At 34.5% G+C, this 22,564-nt stretch overlaps 1 long non-coding RNA gene across 3 annotated transcripts; it reads left to right on the top strand.

The window, feature by feature from the left end:
• Window positions 1-299: 299 nt before the first annotated feature.
• On the top strand, window positions 300-13,818 carry LOC117315729. 3 transcript variants are annotated; one of them, XR_004529753.1, is made up of 11 exons: window positions 300-378; window positions 1,842-1,876; window positions 2,261-2,323; window positions 3,492-3,925; window positions 4,184-4,257; window positions 4,617-4,735; window positions 5,559-5,658; window positions 5,998-6,103; window positions 7,877-7,935; window positions 11,616-12,090; window positions 12,655-13,818. It is a non-coding gene; the product is annotated as an uncharacterized LOC117315729 (long non-coding RNA). The 3 variants fall into 3 exon arrangements; XR_004529754.1 differs by lacking the exon at window positions 300-378 and adding an exon at window positions 1,156-1,523; XR_004529755.1 differs by lacking the exon at window positions 11,616-12,090.
• Window positions 13,819-22,564: the final 8,746 nt, after the last annotated feature.

Raw genomic sequence — 22,564 nt, 5'->3', positions numbered from 1 at the left:
TGGTTTGAGCCATCTAGAACTCCTTGGGTAGGTATAGCCAACCCGAGGATAATCCGAATGTGGTTTGGAACAACTATAGGGGCCGGACGGGAGAGTCTGTAACGACTTTGGTCGATCGACCATATATATATATTATAATCTTAGTGGCTTTTGGTGTTAAAATAGAATGATTTTTTGCTATTAAAACTGCGTTTTCTCCTCGGTGAAGGACAGTTTGTGCTCCTTGTAATAGCAAGTCACTTCTGATGGTATACGTTATTGGAGGTTATTTCCCCTCGAGGTGCCCCAATTCACCAAGCGTCCAAAATACTGCACGGGTTTTCACAGAGCCAAGTCAGTATTCCCGCCACCGTCAAGCGAGAAAGACCTATCGTTTCGGTAAGATACTTTGATCGACATTTTCTCTGTTAAACATGTCTATTAGCCATTAATTAACTGAATTCACACATTGTTATCATTCATTTCAATAAGTCGTTTTCTCAGAAAGCGTATGAATGCCGAGTAGTTGAATATGTGTGTTCCCGGCACTTGTCTTAAGTGTCTGCATATTTTCCCTATATGACCCATTCTATTGACCAAGCTTAACTCGTACCAAACGAAAAAAGCACGTAGGCATGTTGACGCCTAGTACGATGGACTTAAATTACTTGAAATTTTTTTTTATATTTTCCCGCCAAAAAAAATTTGCCGAAAGCATGCAACTGTCGAAGTAGCAACTTGAAAATATGATGAATCGTCTTAATTCACAGGCGTTTGAAGTTCTGACTGTCAATTGAGACATAATACCATATAAAAATAAGGGTATTGGCCAACTTGCGCATGCGTAGAGAAACCTATAGCTACAAATGTAGTTGCATATTAGAATCACACTGGGGAAAACCACCAACTTTCGTATAATGCACAAACTTGACTGTCAAACCTCAATTGTGGTATAGTTTTGTTACTTAAAAAAAAAGCAAAAAAGCCAAAAATCACAATGAAAATCGAGCTTATAAATACTCGAAGCAGACTGTTGACATGTTTTGTTATAGCAGCGATATATATCTATACCGTACTTTGACCTAATAAGGGCACCCCTACCTTTTTCAAGGAAATAACTCTTTCGACTGAAGTGTCAAAATGGTGTTCAAAAATAATAATTCATGTAAAAAATTTTGCGACTTCGTGTTCAATTTTCTTCAGCAAAATAAGTAACATTAATACAAGTTTTCGCCACGTTTTGTGTATTTCTACAGATGACATGTCGGTGCAAAGAGCAACTGAAACTAAACACACAAATAATAACTTCCCATCTTTATTTGAAGTAAAAGTATTCTTGTTGATAAATAACTTGTACAGGACAGAAAGCTAGTAAAAATACATTGTAAATCAGTTATTGGGTCAAAGAAAACGTCTGATATGATCTGGAAAATCACCTGTCTATAAATAGAAAACAAAGAATTCCATTTGAACATGAATGGTGGAACACGTTCTCTGGTCTAAAGATCAGCTGTCATGGTTTACAAGTTTACAGGAATATTCAAGTGATGTTTTAAGCTTAATATATGATAATGAATAGATGTTTTCATCTGGAATATTTTTATATTCAAAAAAATTTTTTTTTAAATATTTTATCGTTTCCACAGCCTTGCGTATTCTGCTATAAGGTATAGTTTGTTTCATAAAACTTCAGAATAACTAATCTTAATAAGGGCACCCCCACTGTCAATTACCCGCGCCCTGCACAAATACGGTATATTTTTATTTACAAATTATGAATTACAAGTTGGGTTAATTTAGTCTGATGACAAGCTATTCAATTGTAATTCTTAACATCACTAATTGGTCTTTAATTTTTGCAGGTCCATGACGGGGCGGAAGTCTGTCAATGGTACTGGTAGGTATTTTAATTATTTTGTTTCAAAATATCATCTTGGATAAATCTGTAGGGTCATAAATTTGTATTATCAATTTATAAAGGGATATTTTGGTTCAGTACTCTTTCTTGAAGCAATTACTAGTACAGTCTAAGGTCATTTGTTAAAATAAAAGGGTTATAGAGCTTTTTATTTATAAAATGATTACAGGGCTATTTGTTTATTGTACTATTCTATTTCGATTTTCAGTTTGCTACAATTTTACGTTTTTACTTTAACCCCATATTTTTAGAAAGTAATCATTTTAAGATTAGAAAATAACAGATTGTATATATAAATTGTCATAATGAAAGATTTAGATTTTACTTAGATTAGAGATTAATCAAGTGTATTATTTTTTTCAGGATGGACATTAGGCCCTGCCGTCCTGAGGCCAATGTCAAAGCCAACTGACCCCAGACCATCAGGTAGATATATTTTTATTGCTACTAGTTAATTTTGTTTCTTAGACTGGCATTTTGATTATACTAGGTATTTTGGTGTTTGAATCTTGTTTATAAGGTATTTTGAACTTTGACCTACATAAAAAAATGGGTTCAATTTCTTAAACTTGTTGGAACTTCATTAATTTAGGGTATGGCTTGACCTAGGTGAGGCAATGTCGTGTACCAAAGTAGGTCACTACGACCTACGTATTGACCTTAGATTTCTATTAGATATTTTTTCTAGATTGCCATACATATAAAGGTCATAGTTACTGTGTATAGCTAAATTTTCAATGTTCTTGTTCCTCGGACTTCTTTGTAGCCAATTTGCATCAAACAATGTTCAGTTTTGTTTTAAATCATGCACCCTGTCCATCTCTTTAAAATTAAATACTGGTCACCAGTTGCTGAGTAGGGGACATTTCAGATTCTTAAAAAACAAAACAACATACTGGTACTTTAATTTGTTAGCATCAAAGCACTTTTTAAGTAAATAAAAATGAACAAACAGTGAATTGCCACGTTAATCTCTGGTAAGTTTCCATTAGTAAATTGCAATGCTATAGTGATGGTTCAGTGTTTTTCCTGCCTATATAATTGAGTGCGCCAAACAATCCCATTCCCAATTCGTTTAAGCATTATTTTTTCCCAAAAACTTGAAAGTTTCCAAAATTTTATGACGACTTTTTAAATCCAGAAAAAAAATTCCCAGTTTCGTTTTTTATGAAGTTTTCGCACCAAATCCCAGTCGGAATACCTCGGATGTGCTTCATATGTGGTGTTATCACATCTGAGGATTCCGAAAGTGATCAATCTATGTTGCAGTAATGCTTTATCAAAAAGAACACAATCTCGACCATGCTGTCACAGTTTCGTAAAGCTTATAATCATTTGATGAGTGTGGTTGGGTTAAAAACATTTCCCAATTTATTACCCGTTTGCACTAAAAGTTTCCCAGTTTGGCAAATTGAATTTTTCCCAAAATACCCAGAAAAACACGGTGGTATATATATCACTATAGTTAATCAGTATTTTCAAAAACTGTAATAGTATTGCAGTAGTTAAAAATGCCCGCAATAGTTGGGCCTAGTCAATGTTCTATTCCGGATAAACACTTCGTAAACCCAGACCATTTATGTTTCCTTGATAGGACTGTCCACAGGCAAAAGGACGAGATCCTGGTCAGGATAGGTGGTACTCCTAGCTCTGGTTGGGTGATCTGGTGCTGGTGGTATCTGGAGCTCAATAGATTTATTTCAGTTCAGCACCACTTCTCGTTTCTTTTGCAGTAGTTTTTAAGCCAGGAAATATCATTGATGAGGTGCTAGGCCTTGACGGCTGCATGTTAGGCGAAATCATGATCCCCTCCATGATGGACCCTAAGGGGGGCATGTGGCTGTCTAGGTTCTAGTACTTTATCACTGATATTTCGGGGTTAAATTCTGTTGTAATTGGGGCGGGTAAGGGTAGTTGTTCTGCAATAAGTCTCTTGTAGTAAAAGATACTCCGGTGTTGGAAAGTCTGATTGGGGTGAAGGGTCAACTTATCTGTCTGACAGAAAAGCAAGCCCCTCGGTCAAGGGAGGTAATGAACAGATCTTACTACAATTTTTATTATAGTTAATTTTTCGTTATAATTTTCTCTATTCCAATCTGTTGAACAGCAAGCCCCTCCGTCAAGGAAGGTAATAAACAGATCTTAATGTCATATTTATTATAATTAATATTTCATAATATTCTCTTCCAATCTATTAGATGAAAAATTATTCAGTAATTTTAACACTTTTGTTATGAGACAAAAAACATTGCTTAATACATAAACATTTATCTTCACTATTTTCAGAACGGGGGACGTGCCTAGAGGTGGCATCAGGAGCCCTGCCAGGTCTCGGAAAGCTGACTGTGCTCACACTAGCGGTATAAATAGCAGTATAATAAATAATTTGAAAGACAATATTACAATGGTTACGATTTCATAGTTTGTAATTAGACAGTAGTATTTTGGTAACAGATTTGGTCTAGGACAAGATAAATTCTTACTACATGACATAATATTGTGAAAGGTCATGTCTAGAAATATTGAGAGAAAATAGTACTAGGTGTTTATCTAGTATTTTGTAATGATTACATTTGGCACACATTAATAATTTCAGCACAAGATACAAAATTTTCTGTATAAATGTGACTTTTTTTGGTGAAAATGTGAAGTCTTTTTTTAGATGATATTTTGAATGGTCAAGATTACCAACCCTAATCCATTCAATTTCTGTTTTTAGGGAGCAGTGTAGAGCCAGTCATCAAAGGATCTTTGTCAACAAGGCGATAAAGACCTTAAGGATGGACAGAGTGGCAGTAATCTGTTTATTCCATAAAGCTGTGGTTGCCTGGATCTAAGGTACATACTCCTCTTCACCTATGATAAATATATATATCTGGTTAAAATATATTGGCCCCAAATTATTATAAATATTTTATTTTAATTATGAATTATTATAAATGTTTAGATTAGGATATAAACCTTATAATTATAGATAGGGGGGATGATGACTTCAAATTAATGATTATTTAAAGAATGTTTGTTTGCTTTGCATGTTTTTGATAGTTACATCTAGAATATAGTTTTAGTTGAGAAACTCTTAACCTATAAGCAAGAGTTTATTTTTTAGGCGTTTTTATTTCAAAGAGCAATATTATCATAACCTTTCTTGCAGCAACAGATTATGATAGATATTAGATTATGGAAGAATAAAGACATTACCATACCATATATAGAAACAAAAATAACTTGTTACCATGTAAAAGGGAGTTATCTCCCCTTTATTTCATTTTTGTGCAAATATTCTGTGCTCACAGGGGGATAACTCTTACAAGCAGTATTTAAATGTAGGACAAATCTTCTGTTTGATTGGAAATGTTTCTCTGGAGGTAGCATTTTGTGAATTTCTTATCCAACAAATGCTGTACAGATTTTAACACTTGTTTCTGTTTACAAAACTAAATCTCCAGTTAAGTTTAGCAGTTTTTGTCCTGTATTTCACCTTGGCAATTCCTGTGAAATTGGTGATTTAAGTGGCTTTCAGAAAGATTTTCCTCTGCCCAAAGAAGATTGCGTTTTAAAAGTTTTATAAAAGAATTTGATGAACTGTTGAGTGCATTGCTATAATAATTGTCGATGTGTCGTTGAGTTGGTTTGTATTGTTTACCATTTCTAATTCCAGCCATCAGGCTGATGGATAGGTCCAGAGCAAGCCCAAGTACCTGGATGTGGTGCTGGAGCCCCTGTCGGTCTCCGAAAGCTAACTGCTTTGCACACTTGATGTAAGTAGTATACATACAATTAAGGAAATCTATTTTTTTAGTCCATGTTAGAGTGAGGAACAGTTATACAATGCCATGTGTAATGTTTCTATTTGATACTGATTATATGGTGATTGATCTCATTAAACATCAAACTTCGGCAAATAATAACTGTTTCTGTAATAGTATACATTTACAGCAACGAGTTAAATTATTTTAAGGTGTAAATGGCTCTTTATTCTTGCATTGATTCATTCATTATTTAGAAATGAAAAATCAAAATTAGCCATGTACTGAAATGTTAAATGGTGGAATTGTTTTGATGTTATTGATGTGAGCACAGTAAAATTCTTGTTCCAGATTCAGTGTGGGGCAGTCCAATAGGATCAGGTCACCAAGATCCTACGGGTGGGACATAGTGGCAGGACTATAGTCTCCGTAGAGCAGGGCATGTCCATATGGCAAGGTAAGGCTCCAATGAAATATTGTAGTAGAATTATACACAGCAAATTAAATCCCAGTTTCCATTTCATATAAGTTACCTAGTTGAGGTATAGCCATCTTTTAAGATTGTTCAGTTTGAATTGCTTAGTATGTGGATGTTTGTTATCAAGTTTATATTTGGTGTGGCTGTTCGTTACCAAGTTTATATTTGGTGTGGCTGTCCTGTTTTCCAGTTGATATTTGGTGTGGCTGTCTATCATCCAGTTTATATTTGGTGTGGCTGTCTGTCATCCAGTTGATATTTGGTGTGGCTGTCTGTCATCCAGTTAATATTTGGTGGGGCTGATCGCTATCCAGTTAATATTTGATGTGGCTGTTTGTTATCCAGTTAGTATTTGGTGTGGCTGTCTGTTATCCAGTTAATATTTGGTGTGGCTGTCCTGTTAATATTGTCCTGGGTGTGGCTGTCGGATATCTTAATATTGTCCTGGGTGTGTCTATAGGATATCTTGTTAATATTGCCATGGCTGTATGTTGTCCAGTAAATATTACCCTAGACGACTTGCTATCATTATTTCTTCGATTTTGACAATTGAAGGACTGGTGTCATATGTTTCAAACTTCGCCTGTAGGTTCCCTTTGAATATTGAGTCTGATGAGGAAAATACAATTGTTGATTTTGTCAGTTGAGGTTTGTTACAACTTTATTCCATGAAGATTTTGATTAAATGATTAGTAAACAAAGAGAAAAGCATAGTAGTTAGTACAGTGCTCCAGATAGCCTGCGTGAATGTGTTTTTACGCGCTATTTTATGCAAAAAACGCAAGAAAAAAACATGAACTTGCGTCATAAACGTAATAAAATCCGGATAATTGCGTCAGCTACCGGCTCTATTTTTCAACTGTTTAGAATGTATGTGTAGCATGTCACAGAGACGCTTGTAAACTTAGCGTATTTTTACCGTTCATAGAAAGCGCTTTAAAGATGGTGATTATAAACAATGGCGCTATCAAAAAACCAGTCATTGTTGTTTGAAATGGGCTTTTCAAAGAAAGAATAATGCCCAGATCGTAATACCGAAATATTCATCAGAGAAGTATTAGACAAAATTATTCAAGGAATAGGTAGAAAGCATCACAGGACGTTGTCAAAACGAGGAACGATCGATTCATGGACTAAATGTTACGAATGGTTGAAGGTAGAGATTGTCATGATTGTGGGCCAGTCGGACTCGAGAGGGATGTAAATATAATGTTCTGAACTTAAAATGCTCGTTGTGTTTAAAATGTAAAAAAGACAATGCTTTTACTAGAGGCTGTTCGAATATTCAGAGAAGTGCGCTTAGGCGTCATGAAATGTCGGAAGACCATGCTAGTGCAATGGATACTCAAAGTCGTCAAAAAAATCGCGATAATCATAATGTAACAACCTCTGAAGATGTCGAAGATGTTGATGATAATGACGACATATGCGAAAACAAATCGGAAGATTTAACATTAAGTAAATAAAACCTTAGCACCAATTTACTACGGGTCTTTTTTGTTTTGGTATGTTTCCTCTTGTTGAATCCAATATGTATACGGTATTTTTGAACATAGTTTAAAAAGTTGAAAACTTAAGAAATACTCTTCACTTTGTGACATGAGGGGTAAAAAAACCCTTTGCTTTGTGGGGGTTGGAGTGAAAACCCCTCCTGTCAAAAAGTTATCTGGAGCACTGGTTAGTAGTTTGCCTTTGTTCTCATGACCAGCCTTTACTACTCTGTGCTAATTTTAGTTTTATTTCTCTCAACAGTAAGATGTGCGAGATCCACGCTTTGGCTGCATCACAAGCATGAGTGCCATGTCCTTCAGGTAAGGCTTAGACAGTAAGATCTAGATAAAAATAGAGGTATTTTAAGTTTTAAGTATTTTGAAGTTTTAATGCTGCTGTGTCGATACTAATGAGGATACAACTTATGATCCTTATGACAAGACCTTTCTATTGGTACTACTACATTTGCTGACCTTTGACCTACTTTTTAAAAACTTTTAACCTTGGCCACATGATACCATATTTTTCTGGGTATTTCCCCATTTTTTTGGGAATAAACTCATCCTCCATTTTTTATAGCCTGTACAATATACAAACCATAGACGTTATCAATACTATTGATGAAGCTTGTGTAGTCTACCATAATAGTGCCAGTCATGCTAGTAAACAGATATAGGTGTTCTGTAAAATATTTCTTGGTGCCTATATCTACTTGTGTGAAAATAGAACATGAATGAAAAAGAATGGTTCATATATTTTTATTTGTCTGTGACTGAACATGTTTTCCGAACCTTGTAATTTTTTTTTACAATTTTACTCGTCATCTGTAATTTGTTATCGGAAGATCTGAATAGAATAAAATAGTTTGGTCATAGATCATCAATGTAGCGAGCTATCTTTGTTTCTAAGATGGCGCCCAAAATTTCTCCTCATTTTCAGTGCACTAACCAGCCCCCTGGGCTTATACACAGTAAATACGGTATTATTGACTATGAGATTGGCCTTTCATATTTGATGTTTTACGGTATTATTGACTATGAGATTGGCCTTTCATATTTGATGTTTTCCTTGTGACAAGACATTTCCGTTGGTGCTACATTGATGTACCTGCTGACTTTGATCTGACCTTTGACCTACTTTTAAAAATTGAATTCTCAATTTCAACCTACATTTCTTCTGATAACACTTGTGAATTTTGATAGTTGGATTTTTATACCACTATATCTGACAGGTAACTTGATGAATCTTTCTAAATATTTATATGTAGGGTCTTTTTGCTTCATAATTGTACATGTTAATAATTATGGCCCTTTGCAGGTTTATTAGCTCACCTGAGCCCAAAGGCTCATGCGAGTTATTGTCATGGAGTAGCATCCATCGTCTGTAAAATTTCCTCAACTGATATTAATGACTAGTAACAGGTCCTCACAAATTCAAGATGGCTGCCATGACTGCCATCTTTAAAATCATTTTATCTTTTAACTCGAATATTCTTAGCTTCATAGTAAAAAGATTTGATATGAATGTTCAAGTGACATTTCCTAATAATACAGTTATTTTATTATATGGAATAGAATATCTAGAAAGAAGTGGATTAGGATGACTAATTACTTAATTTCAAGTGTACTATTGACATGAAACCAGAAGCTATTTTAGAGAAGTGATAATATTTGTAATCAAGCTTTGGTTTATCAAATTAGTAGCTGTAAATTTCTGAAATTAATTCTCATAGTTGGGTATGTATACTGTCAGAAACATGTTCACCCAGAAAACTAAAATCCGTGTGTATATTAATCTTCTACTTATTATAGTGTATGTAAACTTCTTATACTGAAAAGTTACTTTCTTTCGCAATAGTTGTAACCTTATACTCGCAGAGAAACTGCAGATAAAGACAGAATTATATTCACACAGAAAACAGATAAAGACTGAACAATATCAAAAATTATTTGTTTTTAATGAAAATATACTGAAAGTCACAAAAGTGCATGGAGCTAGAATTTTTATCAGGGTTAGCAAAAAAAAATTGAGAATTTCACAAACCTGAATTTTAAACACATTGAAACATTTTTTTTTTTTAAATTAGAAAATTTAAATTAAAATCTACATGTAATGTCTTGTCTTAGTAAGGTTAAGAGCAATAATTACCTAATCAGGTGAGCATTTAGACTTATAGGCCTCTTGTTAACATTGAACCTTGTGAGCATAATTGCATGAATGTGAATAGATTTCTATGAAATTTGGTATGCTGTAAGCTTCACAACATCCTGAGTTATTTCAACATTGGGTTGCAATAGTTACAGCCCTTTGCAGTTTAAATCAAGGGTTGTGAGTGTTAGTCCAGTAGCATACCTTGATGAAGTTAAATAAGACAAATGACCTTGGCCCATACAGGTACCTTCAAGGTCACGAGGGTCATATATATATATACAGTCAAACCTGTGTATAGCGGATACCTGTCCATAATTGACAGTGCAAAGAACCCCCTATGAAAATCATGTAAATATGTTTATAGTTGACACAATTATAATGGTGACAGTAGACAATTATTTTATTTATGCAAATTTGAATGGATGCAACTAGCAAGTACATAGTTTAAATTGTCAGCCACCACTTTCTTTAAGTATAGTATATATTAAGGAAGAAGTTCGATCCGGATTCAAGTATATTTTTTCTTTCTTCAATGAATGTTATGTACAAATAAAATCACTACATGGATTTCGGAAAATATATCTGTAATGATTAATAAACTATGAGAAGTCATAATCATTAGAGAGATATGCACTTTTTTCATGTTTTTTATTGATGTTTTTTTGGTACATAATGAACCTTGTGTATGTTAAATTATCAAAAAAGATATTTCAAATATCTTAACAAAATATCAAAATTGAAATTTTGTGTTGGATGGATCTTGAAAATTAAGTAATAATTTCTGTTATCTTGTTTTGTTAGTGTTTAAATAGAAAAAGTCAGGAGATATATACAGTAAACGGTAATCAAACTATTCCTGCTTGGTTCCTAATTTAACTCATTAAACAAAGTAATCCTCTATATAAAGGATACCTTTCTATAAAAAAAACACTTTTTTCATTGTCCCTTGGGTGTCCATTATACTTAGGTTTGACTGTATGTTAAATATTGGTTTCTAAGCAGACAGTGTCTTTATGCTCACATATAGACCGAGCATATAGACAAGATCTCGGGTGACTAATAAGGCCTCTGGGTATCGTTTCATAAAGCTTCGTTACAAATTTTTGCTTAAGTCAGATTTACAAATTACTAAGCATTTCACAAAACCTTGCGTAACTTAAAACCATATCCACCGCATCGCAACTAACGAAATCAAGCATGCCCTATGGAATAGAAAATGACGTCTTCCTCAATAACAAATCAGCATAAGAGAACTACTATGCCTTGTGCGCGATTGTTTTGAGGTAGAAACTGGGTTTTGAATGTTGAGGAGGGATGCCGTCAAAATAGACATTGTCATGAAACTACTTATATTTGCAGGCTGTGCCAACAGTTAATATATTTTAAGAACATTCAGTATATCTATGGGCATTGAGCAAAATATGTGAAAATTGTGTTGTTACTGTTTATTTTACCGTATAACAAACAATATGAAATAGAAAATTGTAAAGAAAATTTGATCTATCAATAATACGGTTGTTTTGATGGAACAAAATAAAGTTCATAGTCTGTGTACGGGACTCTGGAATAGGACCGGCGTACAATTTTAACCTAATAAATGTAGTCCTTATATACCTCCAAGTTAGAGAGTGGTATATTTTTACCAAGAGAACATATGGTTTTGACGCAAGATATGAAAAAAGTTATGAACACCTTTGTGAAACGCACTTATAAGAACTTTGTAAGTTTTGCGTAACTTTTTCGTAAATACCTGCGAACGTTTGTAAGTTACGAAGCTTTGTGAAACGATACCCTGGACATTTGTTTTATTTTCAACATTTGAAAATAACATTGAGAATGTTATTTGCAGGGGAGTGTCTAACGTCAGGACATTCACCGGGTCAGGGTTCCAAAGGGAGCGTGATCTCACTCTGGATAGATGACATAGCAATGGGGATCTTTGTTATCTCAAGATGGTTCATTCATTTCTCATTCGTTCCGTCCCTTCCTTGACAATGTTTAACTCGTGGCACAGACATGAATCTGGTACAAGTTAAGCAATACAGCATCATGATTGGAGCGCCAGGTCTGTGTGGTCCAGGCCTGGTAATCCAATGGACCACCATGTGTCGGACTGTTATTGCTTGTAAATCTTGTATAGGGTGATTGTTTGTGTCTTGAGTTGAATACTTGGAGAGGAATGGACGGATCTAGTTGAGACTTGAATTAGCCATCTTGTGATTTCCGATATCTTTATTGCTTTGAAGTCTATTTGGAGTCAAGGTTGCGTAAACTTGAAGAATCCTGGCTATAAGGATGGACTGCCATGCCCCACCAAACCCCAGGTGTGTATTGCAACATAACTATCGATACAAGGTCAAAATCAAAACTTTGACGGACCCACAAAAACGGGCCAAAATTTGTTTCATTTCAAATACGGGATTAAAATACAAAGATATAAAGAAGAAGAAAATCGGGACCTGAGAATTTATATCAAATAAGTGATATGCAAATAAGTGGGCTCCTCTGTATTAGCGTTTAAAAAAAGTTTTTAGTAAAGTCCCTGGGCCAAAAAATGTATTCCCATGTACCTGTCCAAATAGGAAACTGACAATCCTCTCGTGTCAACTTTTGTAAGACCAATCCCTCACTTCAAAAAGAATGACGCCACACATTATAACAAATATCCAATATATTTTGTGCAGTTTCAGAGAAAAATAAACTCAACATCTTGCTAGCTCTTATTCTCTTATACTAATTTGAGGACATTTCTTGGAAGGGATAAGTGTATTGTTAGCAGCAATTAATAGTAAACCTGTAAATGCTGTATCATACAGTGTATGTAATATTTACAGTGATTCCCATTTACTGGGGTTGGTCTAATAAAAGCTATTATATCTATTCCACAGACGGGATCGGACGGGAACGGACGGGATCGGACGGGATCAGACGGGGTCGGACGGGACCCAGACCATCTTTTTCTTTTTTTTTCCCTTTTTTTCTGTTTCAGGTGGTTCTGTTGAGGAGGCCTCCCCGTGGCAGAACTGGTAACAGCTTAACGTATTTATCTGCAAATAAGCCCATGCCAAAAAATTAGCCATTCCCTCACCAAATTTTTTTTGAAGAATCATTGATTTTACCAAAAAATAAGTAATATAAATATGTACTCCCAAAATTTTGTTACTAAACTTAAATGCTAGGGCAAGGGATTTATTAAAGATAAATACGGTACACATAAATGTATGTTTATGTGGGCTGGCAAACATCCTCATTCTGTACATGTCTCCCCTTGAAAGTATGGAAATATTTTGTATTTGTACCGGTCTTTCAACAATTTCTTGTCTGGGTAATTACTTCTAAAAAGTATATATATATATCTTTGCAGAACTAGCTGCTAGCTAGGTCACTGTGACCTTGATACAAAGGTCAAATAAGTGAATTTTTCCAACAGTTTCTTGTCCAGGCTTTATCTTTTGAAACCAACAAACCGTTGCAGAAATCTTCACAAAAAATAATGCTGTACACCTTTATCACCAAATGAAGAACAGGGCTTTCTTTCTGTGGATGAGTTACATTTTTATCAATGTTTTGAATCTTTTTATGCATTTTCATGAGATGTAGTTGATTTCCTGAAAGGAATTTTAATTTGACATTTTTTGTTTCTTTTGCAAAAGTGTTTGCCCTTTGTTTATTTCAAGGCACCTAGCAGCTTCATTTTTGGACCTATTTCCTTGGAACTTTGTAGGCTTTATAATCATGATGTACTTGTATAGAGCATTTTGACTATTTTTGCAAAAGTTATTGCCCTTTTTTATTTTTTGTGCTTGATCTTGCTCCAGCCTATGGTCCTTTGGTTCCAATAATTTCTTGTTTTGGACAATAACTTCTCAGTAACTTTTAATAGCCCTGTAATCTTCCGTAAACTGATCAAGGCTGATATTAAATAAGGGGAGACATGTTCTTTCTTCACAAACCTCTATTCCCATTTTTTTAATGCTCTCCCAATTTCTAGCAAAACATGTATGCTAGGTTGTACCTGAAATTTTCCTTGTTAATAAATAGATTGAAAACAACATGAATTTGTTATTCATTATCTCAAGGTAATCTCCATCTATATCATAGATATTTGAAAGAGTTATTGCCCTTTATTTTAGTAATTTCCTGCACTAGTGGATTTTAACAATACATTCTACAAACAAGGCAATTTTTATCCTAAAATTATCATTATCGTTGGTAGTAAATATAGCAAAGTAGTGATTTTTTTATATACATAATTATGAGTAATCGCCCATCCAAAACTTAATACATTGTATAATGTGGATACAAATATTAAATGCAGAATTGTGTGTGATGCCATCGAGAATGTACAAAATTTATTGAAAACTTTGTGAGGATATACTAAGATAAACATGAAACGGCAATAACTTTTTCAAAGAACAGTAACATTTCTGGACATATATTGTGATACTACACATGTTACGGACATCATGCCATTATATCTAGAAATTGTAGATGTTTAGCCCTCCTTTAGATTGAAAGGTGTGAGCTATTCAAATCCTTTTGTCCATGGTTCAATATCTGTCCCTAAACACTTTGTGGAATTTTGAATGATTACAACAACAACAACAACAAAATGGCCGATAGACGGCCATCTTGGATTTTGACGGTTAAAATTTATGGATACATTTTGGAAAGTTCATATGTACTATGTAGGTTTTCCATGATATCGGAGGTAGAGGGGAAAATTAAGAGAAAAGATCTTTTCATGGCCCATTCAATGGTGAGCATCGGCCCATCGGTTAAGGAGTTGTCCAGATAAAATGTACCTACAGATGGACGGACAGACAGACAACCTGATTCCAGTATACCTCCCTAACTTCATTGCGGGGTTATAAAAAATAATTTTGTTTTTGAAAATAAACACTTGTCCACAATACCAGAGATGTATACATCAGCAACAATCTCTGCTAATTTTTTTTTACTATATTCATTTTAAAAGATAGTAAGGAATAATATCATACAAGTACATATACATACCACGGTCACATCTTATTAGTTTGTTTGCTTGCTTGCTGGGTTTATCACTACGTGAACAGCCAGGGTCATTTTGAGGAGAGGTCTCCTTGTAGTAGCTGGTGACTACCTCTCTGAACAACATATAGAAGGCCTGCCGCTCGCCATCCAGAGCAATAGATTAAGTGCCTTGCCCACAAACACAACCACATGCACAATCTTGTTGAGAAACACAAAAATGCAGGTAAACATATCAAAATACATTTGTCAGATGTATGTGTCCAGTAAACATTTTGTTAGCTCTTCTGAGCTTATGTTGTCACATCGGCATTGGTTTTTCAAATGTAAAGATTTTGGTGCAAGTGTTAAAAGCCATAGTAATTTATGGTAATTTGGTCCCTGTGGGGGTTAAACAAAGATTTTTTGGGAAATTTGGACTTATAATTGTACTAGGGTGCTGATATTTGGTAATATATTTATTCTTAAATTTGTTTATTTTTTAGATATATTTAAATTGGACTTACAACATTTTATGTTGCGAGTGTTTAAAGCTATTACATCTTTTTATGATTGTACTAGGGTGCTGATATTTGGTTGAGAGTACCTCTTAAGTTACACTATCCCTTCTTGGAGTGAAACTGAAAAAGAAAGAAAAAACTTAAAATGCTCGCATTAGACAATTTATACCGGTCCACATTTTTTAAGGGAGACAACTCTCATTAGGATATTTTATCAAAAAAATGAAGAAATAGGTCCAAAAGCAATAACATTAATACAGCATAGCTTGTCTCACGAATGTTTGTCAATAAATAATTTATATACATATGTATATATGAATTGGTATGGTTTTGAGAATTGAATTGCATGAATACACAAAACACAGTCTAATCAAGTAAACAATATAAATATTAATTCAATTTGCGAAACCATACCAATTATATATTTTAAGTATTAATTGACAAACATTTGCGAGACGAGCTATTCTGTTCTCGAACAGCTCGTTTTTTTGTTTTCTTTTAAATACAAATTTATTTGAAAACATTTTCTTTATCCACTTCATAATGGCTTATGTCGTCACTCCGGCGTTGGTTTTTCAAATTTTAATTTTTGGTGCAAGTGTTGAAAGGCATAGTAATTTATGGTAATATGGTCCATGTTGGTGTTAAACCTCCTGCCAGAGTTTTTGTGGGGGGAAAACCAGAATTTTCAAATTTTTGGACTTAGAATATTCTGCGTTAAGTTTTTGGTGCAAATGTTGAAAGGTTTATTAATACATCACTTTATAATTGTACTAGGGTGCTGATAATTGGTAATAGAGTCCCTCTGGGGTTAGACTATCCCCTGCCGGAGTTAAACTAAAAGATTTTTTGGGGAAAAAACCAGAATTTTCAAATTTTTGGACTTAGAATATTTCTGTGTTAAGTTTTTGGTGCAAGTGTTGAAAGGTATTAATACATCACTTTATAATTGTACTTTGGCAATAGAGTCCCTCTGGAGTAAGGCAATCCCTTCCTGGAGTAAAACTTTAAAATCTGTTTTCTTTTGTTTTTGTTTTTAAATCTTTGGACTTTGTGTTAAGTTTATGTTGTGAGTGCTGAAAGGTAAGGTAATAAAATGGTATTGGGTTCTCTGTGGGGGTTAAACTATCCCTTGCCGTAGTGAAACTGAAATATTTTTTTGGGGAAAAAAACACATTTTTTTTTTAAATTGTGTAAATGTTGAAAGCTATTAACACATCACTTGATGATTGTACTAGGGTGCTCATATTTGGTAAAAGAGTTCCTATGGAATTACACTATCCCTTCTTGGGGGTGAAAGGGCCTTAACAGTCACCTGAGATTTGAAATATTACGGCCAACTAAATTGACCCTTTTTAGCCCCACCCATCAGTCCTAATGGGGTCAGTCTATGAAGAGTATTTGATTCTAACATATAGTAGAGAAGAAGATTTTTGAAATTTCAGTCAATTTGACCCTTTTTGGCCCCGCCCACCAGCCCCTGGGGGTCAACCACGGCCAACATGTACATAACATCAAACTGTAATCCCATGCTGATAATTTGAACCAAGTTAGAATGAATTCCAATACAAATCCAACAAATAATAGTCAAAAATGTGATTTCCCTATATAAACTACAGTAAAGTTTACCCCCTACCCAGGGGCAAACATGAGACCCCAGGGTCATGAAATTCACAATTTTGGTAAAGCACCTGAAGAGCCTTCCATCTATGAAGAGTATTTGATTCTACCATATCTGAGAGTAGAGAAGATTTTTTGAAATTTTAGTCAATTTGACCCTTTTTGGCCCCGCCCACCAGCCCCTGGGGGTCAATTAGGGCCATCATGTACATACCATCAAACTGTCATCCCATGCTGATAATTTGATACAAGTTAGAATGAATTCCAATAGAAATCCAACAAATAATAGTCAAAAATTTGATTTCCCTATATAAACTATAGTAAAGTTTACCCCCTCCCCAGGGGCAAACGTGAGACCCCAGGGTCATGCAATTCACAATTTTGGTAAAGCACCACAAGACCCTTTCATCTATTAAGAGTGTTTGACTCCACCATATCTGAGAGTAGAGATAGAAGATTTTTGAAGTTTTAGTCAATTTGACCCTTTTTGGCCCCACCCCTCAGGCCCCTGGGGGGTGGGGACCATATATTTCACAATTTTGGTTGACCTTCAGCCATAGAAACTTTCTGCCAAATTTCATTGAATTTTGTTTAGTGGTTTTGGAGAAAAAGTCAAAAATGTAAAAAGTTTACGGACGCACGACGACGGACAAAAGGCGATTAGAATAGGTCACTTCAGACTTCGTCTCAGGTGACCTAAAAATGTGAAAATGCTCACAGTAGACAATTTATACCGGTCCACATTTTTCAAGGGAGACAACTCTCATTAGGATAATATTTTGTCAAAAAATGAAGAAATATATCCAAAAGCAATGAATTACTGTACATGTGTAACTAATATATTCATTTAATCTACAACAGCATAGCTTGGCTCCCGAATGTTAGTCAATAAATTATTTATATATAAATTGGTATGGTTTTGAAAATTGCATGAATTCACAAAACCAGAGTAAACAATATAAATATTATTAATGCAATTTGCAAAACCATTCCAATTAATATATTTTAATCATTTATTGACAAACATTTGCGAGACGAGCTATGTGCTGTTCTCCAACAGCTCTTGTCTATGTAGTATTATTCAAAACAATTTATAATGAATAAAACTCAGATTTTATTTATATGTTCCACTATAATGTAAGCTTTATCTGTCTTATATCAACTTAAAAAAAAAAAATTGCCTTTACAAATCCAGCTGAATGAATGCAATGAATGTACTTAAATTAGTGAAAATCAAAAAACAATCTAGCTGAGCTAAGCTAAACTTTTAACAATAAATGTTCAGGAATTTTAATAAACAATGTAGTTATTCTATTATTTGAAGAACTACTACAGGACCAAATCGATGAAATGACCAGGGCCCTTTCACCCGAGTTTTGAAATATTTCAATTAATTTGATCCTTTATGGCCCCACCCATAAGCCCCTGGGGTCAGTCAGGGCCAATATGTGCATACCATCAAGCACCCATCGCATGCTAAATGTGTTAACAAGTTGGAGAGAATTCCAATTGAAATCAAACAAAAGATAGTCAAAAATGTGATTTAAGAAATAATGAACGATGATTCATGTATTGTTGCATGATATACAACTCTGACACTGACATTTTGCAATTAAATTAATAACGAAGGCCACAGGCCTGAGTTATTAATTAAAACTGCAAAATATCCGAGTCTCGGGTTGTATATCCTGCAACAATACACGAGTCAAAGTTGATTATTTCTATTCTACCATGTACTGTTTAGTTCTGAGATCTACCTATTTCTAATAGAAAAAAAAGAAATCCCGGGAAAAGCTTGTAATTTATTTCTTGAGCGTTGGAATATTTTGTTGATAAAATATACATTTCTTTACAGACAAAACAGTACTACAATGAAGAACATCTATCATATCGCATTGATTTTGAAAAAAAGGGGGGGGGGGAGTTGGGTTAAAAAAGGGCCTTCGTAGGTTTCGAACTTGCGTCGTGATGAAAAGCTTAGAAGACACTAACCAATTAGACCACTCGGCTACAGTAACTGTATTACTACATAACATTTGAAATATTAGTCAAAATGTTCTTGTCATTTATAGCAATTACTTGTTGCAAACAAAGAAATAAAAAACAAATCACCCATTTCCGGCAGATATGTGTAGAATGTTGGAATTTGTAGCATAAACCATCTACTACTTGCACTATCAATATATTATTTTGGTATTAGTGTACCAAGGTATTGCCTAACAACAAATTCCGTAGGTTAATTCACCAGTACACTGTGTGGATACATATATTACATAATCATTATATTTATTATATATATATGATAGCAAAGATGTAATCAACACAACAAGTATTGTTTGCTTATGAGTGTATATATTGAAACAAATTTGTGCAAACCTTACAATCCATATAGTATGGAGTTACTTCCCCTTTAAATATGCTAGAGGTGTAAATGCCATTTCTATTTTTCAATATAAGCCAGTTACCATTTTATGTTATTAAAAAAAACATCATTTTCATTATCATAGTCACAAAAATAGTATTTGGGTAAAGTAGAGTACTTGACCTTTCAAATTACATTACTACATCTTGTTCGTATTTTTCAATTCTATTTCAGGAGCTTGTGGGACGTTTAAGGACATTGATGGAAGTAAATCAGTGTAGGGCTGCAGAGATTGAGAGGTGCCGTAGGAATGATCTCCAAAGAGTTGAAGTGTCTCGGGAAACTCCTGTTTGGAAAGATTATAAAGTCACTTATAGAACCACTGCACTGTTCATTCATGTCGGGAGGAAAATTGTGCAGTTCAGGAATTACAAGTATCAAGAAAAACAGAACAAGAATTCACAACAAAGATATGCAAGACAATCAAACACAAAGACAGAGTTTTTCTCATCAATACATATCGCCTAACCCATTCGAAAGATTTTTATTAGTCCTGTACAATGTCTTTCTTCTATCAAGTTCATGCTACAACTGAACTTCTATACTACATGTCACTTGAACTTAATACTTGTGTTAAGGGCTCATCTTGGTGAGGGAGTGTATCATGTGTCAAAAGTAGGTCACTCTGACCTATATATTTTTTACTTTTGACCTACAAGATAAAATTTGTTCAGGCTATATCCCTTACACTGTAAATCAACGGAATTCATATTTAAGAGTTACTTATTGGTGATGTATCTTTAACAATTAACCAAAACGAAAACATTTTTAAGCTACTCAAAATGATTTAAGAATTAAATTCAATATATTTTTTTTATGTTATTGAGTCATAACACGAAAAAAAGGATTTTACTCGGTGGCCAAGTGGATAAGGTGTTTGACATTCTGCCACTAGTCCTCCACCTCTGGGTTGCGAGTTTGAATCCCATGTGGGGCAGTCACCAGGTACTGACCGTAGGTACACTCCAATTTTTTTGTGCTATGGCTCAAAACATAAAAAAGAGGTTGGAGTTTATCCTTATAATTTCATCTTTTCTGCATAATCCCTGAAAAAATACACTTTCATTGTCAGACTCTTTCCTCTCAGAAATCATTAGGAAGTTGTATTAGCATATCAAAAGCGATGTTACAAATGGTGACGCCATTTTTTTTATGTTATCAGGTGATAACAAATTAATAAGCCTGTTAACATGTCTCGATCAAGCAAGATTAAATCATATCAAATTAACAAGAAGATTTACATTCAATTAGAATTCAACTACATTCAGATACCAATGTAAACTAAATCACCCATCCAACCTAGTAAAACTCAGTGTCCTCCTTTACCTTAGGTATATCATGTTCTATCTTTCTTTCTAAGCAGGTACTTATCAACATATTTAACTATCTCTGAAAAGTTATGCAATTATGAAAAGCAAATTAGAATATGTGCCATATTTTGTGACAAGTACGGTATGAAAGTTAACCTATATAAAACCAAGACCATTTAATTGTATTAAGAAGAGGTGGTATTTTTAAAAGAAATGAATGACGGTTTTATAAAGATGAATGTATTGAAATTGTCAGTTTTTAGCCCACCATCATCCATCAGTCCGTCCGTAAACAATTCTTGTTATCGCTAATCCTCAAAAAGAACCGAAGGGATCTTTCTCAAACTGCATATGTAGGTTCCCCTTGGTGCCTAGTTATTCATATATTGCATTTTGAGAACAATCGGAAAACAACATGGCCGACAGGCAGCCATCTTGGATTTTGACAATTGAAGTTTGTTATCGCTATTTCTTAAAACGTACTGAAGGGATCTTTCTCAAATTTCATATGTAGGTTCCCCTCAGTGCCTTATTTTGCATATTGGGACCAATCCGAAAACAACATGGCCGACAGACAGCCATTATCGCTAAATCTTACATTTTATAAGGTTCCCCTTGTTTGAAAAGTACTAGAGGGCTGTTTCTGAATTTACACAGATTAGTAAGACTTAGAGGAAGGGAAAAGTAGAGAAAAGATCAATCTGACATGGAACCTATAAAGATCATTCAATGGTGGGCGCCAAGATCCCTCTGGGATCTCTTGTTATAAATACCTGAGTGTTATTTTTCCCCCAAAAAAACTGTCATGGAGTATGTGTTGTAGACCCCTAGCACAACAAGCTGTCAATGCTTTTTTTGTCACTAACAAGAAAGATAGATTACGTTCATATTGTGCATTCAAGACATTCTTTTGTATGGAAGAACATATGCGTCAATTTGTAAATAAACAAGAGGCCCATGGGGCCTGCATCGCTCACCTGGTTGGATTAGACCAAATGTCAAAATAATGTTCATATTCAATTTGTTTTATTTGCAAATCTCTAACAATGCTATATATGGTTATAGTGTGGTAATACGATTTAATCTGCTTTAAAGATTAATGAAGTCCAGACTCTCTAAGGTCTGAAAGACCTCAAGAATTGCTTTTAGAACATACATTCATCACTTTATGACTAGTGGCGATTCAAAGGAATTACCTCTATTTCAGCTATTGGGCCCCGCCCCTTTGGCCCCTTCGGGGTCAGAGTCACCATTTATACAAAATCTGTTCCACTTCCCCCAAGGATATGTCTCTTGACTAAATTGGGTTCAAATCCATTCATAATTTTATGACTAGTAGCGATTCAAAGGAATTACCTCTATTTCACCTATTTGGCCCCGCCACTTTGGCCCCTTTGGGGTCAGAATCACCATTTATGCAAAATCTGTTCCCCTTCTGCCAAGAATGTTTCTGGCCAAATTTGGTCAAAATCCAATAAGAACGTTTTGACTAGTAGCAATTTGAAGTAAATGTTGACGGACGGCGGACTGACGGACGGACGACGGACGCTGCACCATGGCATAAGCTCACTGGACCTTTGGTCTAGGTGAGCTAAAAATTACGAATGGCTGTAACACGTTAAAGATGTGGTAATCATCACCTTGCTATAGAGATCTAGACCAGCTGATGGAAAGATGTTGAAAGGTCTGAAAGAGTCTGTGTTTAATGCTTAAATGAGTTAGGCAAACACGTAGTCGAAGATTAAAGCCATTTTCTGTGATTGTTTATTATGCAGTGATCTTCACACTGACTTGTACATTTCAGCTAATATGGATTACAATACTAACAATGCTACCAAGTTTTTTATATAGTATTTGCAGTTATATTAATGTCCTATACTAAGTTTTAGGCCTAGTCATATGATATTTTCTGTTTCATTCCAATATGAATTCTCGA

Source organism: Pecten maximus, chromosome 17 (genome assembly GCF_902652985.1).
Source record: "Pecten maximus chromosome 17, xPecMax1.1, whole genome shotgun sequence".
Taxonomy (NCBI): Eukaryota; Metazoa; Mollusca; class Bivalvia; order Pectinida; family Pectinidae; genus Pecten; species Pecten maximus.
Note: the sequence above shows the minus strand (reverse complement) of the source record. Positions and strands in the feature narration are given on the sequence as shown.